An 11,638-nucleotide genomic window follows, 5' to 3' on the forward strand; every position below is an offset into this window, starting at 1 on the left:
AAATGGGTTCATGATCCTGTCAGAGACAATGAGACTCAGTTCTGGGATGCTAGAGGAACCATTGGGACAAAAACTCTCTACCTGATGGTAGACATTTTGATTCTAGGAGTGGAGAGATGGCATAAGAATGAAGGCAACACAGAGGATGGCAAAGGGAACCAGTGTTCTGATGGCATAGAATGTACAGAGGTGAACCTATAAATGATCTCTTTTGCCTAATCTAGTTTAAATTGAAATTCTGTCATTTGAAACTGAAGTAGAATTGAATAATACATGGGTTTACTCATCAGGTAGGTCAAGGAAATGCTGCACAATGTGTTAGTATTTCAACAAGGAATCTGACAGTGTTTTTCAGGAAATCCTTGTGGATAACATACAGAAATGTGGAGTGGATGCAAGCACAGTCAGGTGACTTCATCAATAATTGAAGAGCCATGTCCAAGAATGCTAATTCCATGTCAACCTGAAGGAAATTTTATAGTGGTGTGCCTCGGGGTTCTTGCCTGGCCCTGTCCTTTTTGACATATTTATCAAAGGTTTGGATGAGCACACTGATGGCCTTCCTATCAAATTCTACAGATGACAAGATGATTGGAGCACTAGATAGTATGTTGGATAACAGAGACAAGTTTCCAAAACTCTTCATAAGCTAGAGCATCAGAATGGAATTTTAAAAAGAACAAATGTAGAATCTTTGAATTAGATCCAAAAACGAATTATACAAATAACTGGGTAACACTAGAAGCTTAGTTAAGTGTAATTTCAAAATGGATCAGCAATGCGATACAGCTGTCTAAATAAATAAATAAGTAAATAAAGCTACATTAGATTGCATAAATAGGACACAACAGTGATGGAGGCAGATGTCATATTGAATCATAGTTAGGCTGGTAGGGAAAAAGCATAAAGAGCCAAAGGAACTAAAGTTTTCAAATATTTCTACCTGAATATCTAATGATCTGCCCCAATGTGCCAAATTATGTAAGCAGAAAGGACAAAAATTACCAATGGGAACATTCACAGCCCTTTTTCTGCTCCCACTTGTTATTTGGATATTCTAATTCCCCCTTCCCAAGAAGGAAGGGTTGGTTTTTCTCCAGGAGAGAAGTTATGTTACCTAATAAAATAGGCAAGGAGGATAAAGAGAGGAAGAGACAGGAAAGCCAATGGGCACATACACTAAGAAAGAGTTTGGGCATGTTTAAAGATAGAGGAGTTCCAGGACACTTTTAAGGTGTAAGAGAATAGAGAGAAAAGAAAGGAAGGGGAATTTTTTGGATTGTAGTAACCACTCAAGTACATATAAAACCAAAATGCATCTCTACTATAATTACCCAGCTTTTGGTATGATTTCTGCCTCTGTAAGTATTATTAGGACTTTTCATATATTTCCTTCTCAGCCAGGTCCTGCCTCCTCCCCATTCTCTACCACAGGCATATAAAAGCCTTATGGGAAAGCCTACCACATTCCTAACCAAGAATATATAATAGTGGATTTCATACCACAATATGATTGGGTCTGGAAGTAGACAAGGCTAATTTCTTTCAATGTTACTAATCAACATAGTATTGGAAGTTTTGGCTAGTATAATCAGACAATTAAAATAAGGGGAATAAAATCTGGAAGGGAGAAGAGAAAATTGCCATTGTTTATAGATTATATAATAATTTACATTCAAGTACAAGAGAAGTTACAAACTCTGAAAATTATTAAGGGAGTTCAAGGTCAGCAAGTTTGAGAAATAAAAATATCATTAAACAAAGACAAATAGCATTCCTTTATATCAGCAATAACCAATTAGAAAATGCAATAGAAAATAAAACACTATTTACAGCAACCCAAAAGCTAAAAACTATGAGCTGGCCTAATGGTCTTTATAGAGGAAATTTTAAAATTCTATTAAAAGAAGAGATTTGAATAAATGGAAAGCCACACTACATAAACAGATGCAATATCTTTACAATTTAAAGATACAGATTTCCACAAATTGATCTACAAATTCAATACAATTCCAATAAAAGTTTCAGCAGAATATTTTGGGAAAACTGGATAAAATTGCTTCTTAAATGAATATGGGAAAATAAAGGCCCATAAACAACTAAGACAATCTTGTGAACAAAAAAATCTAGTGTGTCCCTCACTAGAGGAATAATATGATAGAGTACTTGCCTAAGATGGAATAATATGCAGTGTCAAAAGAAAAATGAATTAGATCTTCATATAGTAGGATGGGTGGATCTCACAATGGTATATACATATAATGGAATACTTTTAAAAAGAGGAAAATTCTGCGATGTGTGACAACATGGATGAACCTGAGCATATTATGCTGAGTGAAATAAGGCAGTCATAGAAAGACAAATACTGCATGATTCCATTTCTATGAGATAGCCAAAATAGTCGGGATCATAGAATCAAAGAGTAGAATGGTGGTTGCCAGGACTGGGGGAAGAGGAAAATGGGGAGTTACCGACCAATAGGCATAAAGTTTTAGTTAAGCAAGATGAGTAACCTCTAGAGATCCAGCATACAACATCATACCTAGAGTCAATGATATATTATACACTTAGTTTAAGAAGGTAGATCTCACAGTAAAATAAAATATACTGCTAAGTGAAATAAATGCGGTTTATAGCAAAATAACAATTGTGTAAATTTCTAAAAAATTTTCACACATACCAAACAGTTTTACAGATATACATATATACACATAAACAAATGTTTAGAAGGTAGATGGGAAGTATTCACATTGCAAACAAAAGATTGGGGGATCTGTGAAAAGACAGGAACTGGGATCAGAGACGAGGATGAAGGAAAAGAATACATTAAAAGGAGGGGACCTGAATGGGCCAATTAAATGGTAAGAACTAGGGAGCATAATTAACTCCATTCTGTATAGGCAAAGACCAAAAAAAAAAAAAAGGGTGGGGGCAAGTGGGGGAAAAAAGACTACTTAAAGGACACCAACTTAGGATCTCCTTTTCCATAAAGCATTTAAATGAGGTTTCATTATCCAGATTTCAGTCAGTGGCTACTTTTAAATGATCTATGGAGGAAGTAGCCTTTTGCTCTTGAGGTCCTAAGGTTCAAACTGTCTACACATCAAAAGAAATCAACTTACTTTATAAATTATGCATTCTTTCTTCCTTTCATATGTCTATCCATCTAGTTATATCCTAAAGCATAATCATTTATACAGTGCCATAGTATATAAAACATTTTCATGTGAACTATACCATTTTTTTTAGAACTATACCATTTGATTGTCACAAAAATATAGTATTAAAGGTGAGTTAGGTATTATTATTGTTATTATTATTATTATTATTATTATTGGTTTCTCCTTTTATAGATTATAAAAGCTCATATTTTGCCCAGGTCACATTAGTGGAAAGGGCCAGAGCCAGGAAGGAATCCAGATTAAGTGACATAAAATCTCCTGATGTTTCCACTGAATCCATTCTACAGAGGTGAATGTGCCTAATACGCCATTTCCCTTAATCATGAACATCTCTGGGAGGAAGGAAATATTACACAATGAAGAAACTGTAGTTCAGAATGTTTTACCCAAAATCTGGCAATTTATAGTTGCAGGAGCCAAGACTAAAACTCTATGTTTCTGTGCCTTAATCATCGAAAGGCCAACATTGAAAAAACATCCGACCAAAGGTCTCTACAAAATGGGCTTCTTAAAAATACAGAAGCAAATGTTAAAAAATTTACTAGCGGCTCTGAGTCCTTTTGAGGGCCCACTGAGCCCTCCAGAGGCTCTGGCAGTCTCTAAAATCCAGCTTTGGTTTGCAAGAAAATGCTGCAGGCAGTAGAGCCGGCCTCACCACCAGAGCCACCTCCAGGTTGACCTGTTAAAGGTCACCCAGCTCTCTGCTCTGAGAGCCCAAAATCAAGGATGATGTCCCTCCCTGTATTGTGATTGAGCAAGTTTAATGGACAGGCAGGAGTTCAGACAGAATGTGTGCTAGTTCCTCTATTGTTACAACATCCCTGACAGGTCAGTGAAGGCTCCTAAGTAAGTATTAACTCCTTAAACAGTATGAAGGTCTGTAACCAAACTCAGGAACTATGGTTCTCAACCCTAGTTGTGCAGTAGAATCACCTGAGAAATTTACAAAAACACTGATGCCTTTACCCAGTGGACCGGTTAATTCAAAATCTCTTGAGAGTGGAATCCATGTATCAGAACTTTGTTTAAAATCTCCCTGGTTGGTGATAAACATGCTCTGTAATTAGATAGTGGTGATGGTTGTGCAACTTTGTGAATAAGAACTACTGACTTGTACACTTTAACGGTGTGTCAATTATACCTCAATTAAAAAAAAATACTTTCTCAGTTTATTCTTAAAGTATAGCCTGGGCTGAGAACCACCATGAGACTGGGCAGTGTCTTCCAATCTCGGCTGTACATTGGAATTCACTGGGGAACTTTAAAAAACACTGAAGCCTAGGGGCACCTGCGGGGGGCTCAGTCAGTTAAGGGTCAGACTTTGGTTCAGGTCATGATCTTACCGGTCATTTGTTTGAGCTCTGCATTGGGCTCTATGCTGACAGCTCAGAGCCTGGACCCTGCTTCAGATTCTGTGTCTCCCTCTCTCTCTGCCCCTCTCCCACTCACTCTCAAAAATAAAAACAAACAAACAAAATACTGGAGCCTAGTCATGACCACCGTAGATTCTGTTATTAGTCTGGGTGATAATCTTGGCATCAGGAGTTTAAAAACTTCCTAAGGTGATAGCAATGTGCAACAGGTTGAGACACTGGTCTAGAATAGTGACCCTCCACCTGGGCTCCTCTGGGAACCTGGGAACTTGTTAGAAATGCAAATTCTTAGTCCCACCCTAGACCTACTGAATCAGAAACTCTAGTGTTGGGTACAGCAGCCTATGTTTTAACAAGCCCTCCAGGTGATTCTGATACTGGCTGCAGTTTGAGAACCACTGCTCTAGCCCTCAAGGAAATTGCATTCCAATCCAGTTATTATCCTTAAATTTCCCTAATCCCTAAATATTTCTGGAGGACCTATTCCAGATGTAGGAAACCTTTTCATACCTAGCACCATGCTACACAACTGCGACTGAAGGTCTAGCTGGGGAGTGACTCACTTGGAACTAATCAAGAAGGGGAAACCATGTAAGACGCGGGGTTATAACTTTTCTCTTACACAAGAGTGTTAATTTCAGGCAGGTGAGCTGCGGTAGGGAGCAGGAGGATCTGGAAGGAAGGAGTTGTGGCGTCAAGAGTTCACTGCTTGCGGGGGGGGGGGGGGGGGGGGGAGGAGGTTCTAACCCGGAGCGATGAGGCTGGTAGAGCAAACAGGTCTTTTCCAGGCGGAGGTTGTAGACGCTTTAATGGAGGTGGCGGCTTCATTCATAGCAGCCGCTACAACCTTCCCGGATGGAGGCAGTAATTTCAAAAGCGATGGTGGCAGAGGAGGATTTAGACAAGGAAGCGGCCACGGACGTTGAACAAAGGCCAAGACCAACGATCTCCAGAACATGTAGTTTTATTAGGAGCGTGCCTGTATCCCTGTGGAGATGACATAGTTTTTAAATGTACTGCAGACAAAAATAAGGTGCTTTACTTCAGCGCTCCAGTTTATTTAGAGAGCAAAGAACAGATTAGTAAAGTGGATGACATATGTGGACAATTTAGATTTTTTTTTCCGTTAAATTGTCAGAAAATATGAAGGCACTTTCCTTTAAAAACCTGCAGAATTTCACATGGACCCATATAAACTGCTCCCACTGCAGAGGTTTTTACCTCGACCTTCAGGTGAGAAGGGACCTCCAAGAGGTGGTGGCAGGAGGAAGAGGTGGAGGAGGTCCAGTGGGCGGAGGGGCGGTTTCAGACTCGCAAGAGGAGGTGGAGATGGAAGCTTCAGAGGAGGAAGGGGGGTCGTGGTTCTGACGGAAAGGACATTCAGCGTAACAGTTCACGGAGAAACTTCCTGCATGATCTGCTTCTATGGATCAGAAACTTGTTTCTTGAGCAAGTCTTGAAGAACTGGTCATTTTATGACAGTGGAACTAAAATGTCAATGCATGCAAAAGTGAGTGAAAAAAATAGGCAATTTTGCTCTAAAAGAGTGTGAACAAGTGTTCTGTATAATGCTTGGAACTCTGTGGGTGCTTAATAAATGGACAATTTTCGTTTGAAATATTAAAAAAAAAAGGAGTTAATTTCAGTTCTCACACCAAATCCTTGAGATTAGAATTACAAAATACTACCTACGTGGCCTGTTATTCCTTTACTTCATTCATTTTGAAACTCAAAATACATTGTGTAACCTCAAATCCTTCCTTAGTCTTAGCCTTTTTAAGCCAGTGATTCTCTTTCTTCGTTTTGATAAATAAATGATTTCTGCAGCCATTTGAGAATGATGTTGCTTTGACATTTTAGAAAATGCATTGTTTAGAATTTTTTTTCTAAGTTTGTAATGAAAAATCTAGATTTAAATCTGTATCGAAGGTTTTGAGATAATTTTTTTCTATCTGCCAGCCCACAGTTGTGTTGTATGTTACTGCATCATTAATTATAGACTTTTAATGAAGCAGGTTTCCCTAGATTTTCAGCATTTGTGGGAATATCTCTTAACAGTATTGATCTAAAATCAGTCTTTGAAGAAATGGCCTACGTTTTTTGTCCAATGTTAGGTCACTTTGATATAACGAGGTTGCTAATCATTTATCCCCCTGACACTAATTATTCCCAAATTACAAATAGAAGACTCCGAACCTGTTGTTAAGGCTAGTTTATTTGGGAGCATTACAGTACCACACACACATACACACCTCTCTCCAGGCTCATTAACACAGGGATGACACAGCAGTATTTCTGGGGCCTGAATTGTGACCACACTTTCATTTGAATAGAGAGATAAGCTGCAAAACCAAGACTTATGTCCTTGAAATTATAGTGCCTTAAAATTGGTTCTAAGGCCTGTCAACATCAGAATGTAGTTTTATGTAACTTTATCTACCTCTTATGCTCTCCCAAATAAGAGAATTTCAACTCATTCTGCCAGACATATGCCTCAGGCCTTGAGTACTATCCCATTCCCATTGGGGCCTTGCACTGGTACCCCATCACCATGGTGACATTCAGACATCCCTCAAGAGGCCTGAGCAGGTGAGTCCGTGCATGGAGCTCATTATCCCACAGCACCAGAAGAGAGAGTAATGCATAAAAGAGTCGTTGGAGATCATGGAAGATAAGTAAAAGATAGTTATTAGGACCATTTATGGTAATTCTTTAGAGGACAGACGATTAAGTAAAATCAGAAAAGCATGAGGTTGAAAATAATTGGAAGGTCAGTAAATTGGGTATGAAGGAAATACTCTCCAGTGAAGAATGAGTCTTGAAACATCATATAGTCATTTCTATAAATTTATTGGGAATTACTTTAAAAAAAATCATGTGTGAAAAATTTCTCAGTGAACTAGTAGAATCTTTCTGCCTTGGAGACCCTGGGAAGTCCTTTTAAATGTGTCCTCACTAGTTCTCAGGATTCCCTCAGTCTTGAAAATCAATTTCTATTCATTCTCCATGGAGTTCATTGTCCAAATATTATTGGTAACATTTTTTGAAAATTATAATCACACATAGTGACTGATCCATTATCCTTCACTCATAACATATCAATAATCTCCCAAAGTAGATAATTATATCATTATATACAACAGGATCTCTGAATATAACAGGTATGGTTAGAAGGAGGCACAGACAAGATGACAGCAAAAGGTCTGCTCAGGGATGAACACTTTTTTTCTTTTTTTTTTTTTTTTTAGTTTTATTTCTGAGAGAGAGACAGAGAGTGCATGAGTGGGGGAGGGGTAGAGAGAGAGGGAAACATAGAATTCAAAGCAGGGTCCAGGCTCTGAGCTGTCACCACAGTGCCTGACTTGGGACTTGAACTTACAGACCACTAGATCATGATCTGAGCCAATGTTGGACACTTAACCTACTGAGCCACCCAGGCGCCCCAGGGATGAATACCTTTAAAAAAATTGCCTAGTTCTTCATAAAGATTACCACCTGAAGATAATCGGAAAATATACCTGATAGCACATATTTTGCTTTGTTTTTCTTCTGGTACTTGAATTACTCCTTCTATAATAATAAAAAAAAAGTCACATTGGAAAACAATTCAATATATAACCAATCTAAACACAATGTATTATGCATTAGCATTAAAGTGAAATTACATATAGTTTTATACTCATGATAACCTAAATAAAAGAGATTAATAAAATAATTGTTAACATATATTCTTTTTAGAGTGTTAGTGGAAATATCAAGAAACTATTTTTAAGACAGTTAATAAAATATTTTTCTCTCTAAAAATCATGTGGATTATATGTAAATATGAAATGGAAATCTTTTATATTAATGGAAGAGGGTGTATACTAACCCTCAAGTAGCACAAGAAGAGAATTTCTCTGTATTTATACCATGAAAAGAACTTTTGACTCAAGGCTCAAAAAATAAGAGCCCTGGTGGTGTTAATGATTCCAAATGCAATTGAATAAAACCATCTGTCTCTAGTTTTCACAGATAATTCAGTGTGTGGGGAAGATCTAACTTTTGGTGTAAAAATTGCTGTGTTTTCTGAAACCGCACTTTTTTAATTAATTAACTTTATTTTTTTAGAGCAGTTGTAGGTACACAGCAGAACTGAGCAGAAAGTACAGAGTTCGAGTAAACATTCTGCAGCCTACCTCACACTGTACAACTTCCCCTTCTGTTGACATCCTCCACCAGCATAGAACATTTATTACAACTGTTGGAATTACATTCACACATCATTATCACCTAAAGTCTGTAGTCTAGGGTTCACTCTTGGTGATATACATTCTATGGGTTTGGACAAGTGTATAACGACATGTGTCCATTGTAGTACCAGACAGAGCAGTTTCACTGCCCTAAAAATCCTCTGTTCGTGGCCTATTCATTCTTCTCCCTAACCCCTGGAACTATTAATCTTTTTACTGCCTCCATAGTTTTGTTGTCTCTTCCACAAGTCAGGCACACATTTGGAATCATACATAAGGCAGCCTTTTCAGACTAGTGTTTTTCATTTAGTAATAGACTTTAAAGTTTCACTCATGTCTTTTTGTAACTTCATGGCTTATTTCTTTTTTTTTTTTTTTTTTTTTTTTTAAACGTTTTTTTTAATTTATTTTTGGGACAGAGAGAGACAAAGCATGAACCAGGGAGGGGCAGAGAGAAAGGGAGACACAGAATCGGAAACAGGCTCCAGGCTCCGAGCCATCAGCCCAGAGCCTGACGCGGGGCTCGAACTCACGGACCGCGAGATCGTGACCTGGCTGAAGTCGGACGCTTAACCGACTGCGCCACCCAGGCGCCCCGGCTTATTTCTTTTTAATTCTGAATAATTAATTTTCACTTGTCTGGATGTACCACAGTTTACTTATCCATTCACCTACTGACAGATGTCATGAATGCTTCCAGGTTTTGATAATTCTAAAGAAAGCTGCTGTAAACATCCACATGCAAGTTTTTGTGTGAATGTAAGTTTTGAGTTCATTTGGGTAAATACCAAAGGGAGTAATTACTGGATCATATGGTAAAGTATGTTTAGTTTCTTAAGAAACTGCCAAATTGTCTTCCAAAGTGACTGTACCGTTTTACATTCCCACCAGCAATGAGTGAGATTTCCTGTTGCTTCACATCATTGTCAACATTTGGTGCTGTCAGTGTTCCAGATTTTGGCCAATCCAGTAAGTATGTAGTGATATGTTATTATTTTATTTTTAATTGTTAATGATTTTAGTGGGAAAACTTTGAGTTTCTCATCATTAGGTATAATGTTAGCTGTAGATTTTTTTTCTAAGATATTCCTTATCAAGTTGAGGAAGTTCCCCCTCTATTTTTAGTTTCCTGAGGATCTTTATCATGCATGAGTACTGGATTTTGTCAAATGCTTTTTCTGCAGCTATTACTATGACCATGTTATTTTTTCTTCTTTAGCCTGTTGATATAATATATTACATCAATTAATTTTTGAATTGTTGAACCAACCCTGCATACCTGATATAAATCCCACTTGATCGTGGTGTATAGTTCTTTTTATACACTGTTGATTTTGATTTGTTGATATTTTGTTGAAAACTTTTACATTTATGTTCAAGATATTGGTCTATAGTTTTCTTGCAATGGTTTGTCTGGTTTTGGTATTAGCGTAATGCTGGCCTCATAGAGTAAGTTAAGAAGTATTCTACCTGTTTTTATCTTTTGAAGAAATTGTAGAGAATTACTATAATTTATTCCTTAAATGTGTGGTATAATTTACCAGCAAATCCATCTGGTCCTGGTGCTTTCAGTTTCAGAAGGTTAATTATGGATTCAATTTCTTTAATAAATATAGGTCCATTTAGATTGTCTATATCTGCTAAGTTTTAGTAGATTGTGTCTTTCAAGGAATGGGGCTGCATTTCATCTAGGTTATTAAATTTGTGTTCATAGAGTTGTTCACAGTATTTCTTTATTATCCTTTTAATGTCCATGGGATCCATAGTGATGTACCCTCTTTCATTTCTGGTATTAGTTATTTGTGTCTCATCTCTTTTTTTCTTAGCATGGTTTAGAGGCTTATAAATTTTAATGATCTTTTCAAAGAAGCAGCTTTTGGTTTTGTTGATTTTCTGTATTTTCTGTTTTCAATTTCATTGATTTCTGCTCTATTTTTTTTTCTTTTGCTCACTTTGGATTTAATTTGCTCTGTTTTCTAGTTTCCTAAAATGGAAACTTAGATTATAAGTTCTAGGGGTGCCTGGGTGGCTCAGTTGGTTAAGCCTCCAACTCTTGATCTCAGCTCAGGTCATGATCTCGTGGTTTGTGAGTTCAAACCCCACATCAGGTTTTGCGCTGACAGCACAGAGCCTGCTTGGGATTCTGTCTTTCCCTCTCCCTGCTCCTCCCCAGCTTCCTCTCTCTCTGTCTCTGTCTCTTTCTCAAAATAAATAAACTTAAAAAAAAGATTTTTTTTAATTATAGTTTCCAAATCTTTCTTCTTTTCTAATACATGTATTCAATGAATACTAAATTTCCCCCTTAGCCCTGCTTTCACTGTATCCCACGAATTTTTTTTTTTTTTTTTTTTAAATTTTTTTTTCAACGTTTTTAATTTATTTTTGGGACAGAGAGAGACAGAGCATGAATGGGGGAGGGGCAGAGAGAGAGGGAGACACAGAATCGGAAACAGGCTCCAGGCTCCGAGCCATCAGCCCAGAGCCTGACGCGGGGCTCGAACTCACAGACCGCGAGATCGTGACCTGGCTGAAGTCGGATGCTTAGCCGACTGCGCCACCCAGGCGCCCCTCCCACGAATTTTGATAGCCTGTATTTAATTTATATTTAGTTAAAAATATTTTTAAATTGGGGCACCTGGGTGGCTCAGGCAGTTAAGCATCTGACTTCAACTCAGGTCATATTCTGGTGGTTCATGGTTTCGAGGCTTGCATCAGGCTGTGGGCTGACAGTGTGGAGCCTGCTTGGGATTCTCTCTCTTTCCCACTGTCTCTGCCCCTCCCCTGCTGTCTCTCTCAAAATAAGTAAATAAACTTAAAAAAATTTTTTTTAATTTATCTTGATATTTCTTCT

The sequence above is a fragment of the Neofelis nebulosa genome, chromosome 1 (assembly GCF_028018385.1).
Source record: "Neofelis nebulosa isolate mNeoNeb1 chromosome 1, mNeoNeb1.pri, whole genome shotgun sequence".
Taxonomy (NCBI): domain Eukaryota; kingdom Metazoa; phylum Chordata; class Mammalia; order Carnivora; family Felidae; genus Neofelis; species Neofelis nebulosa.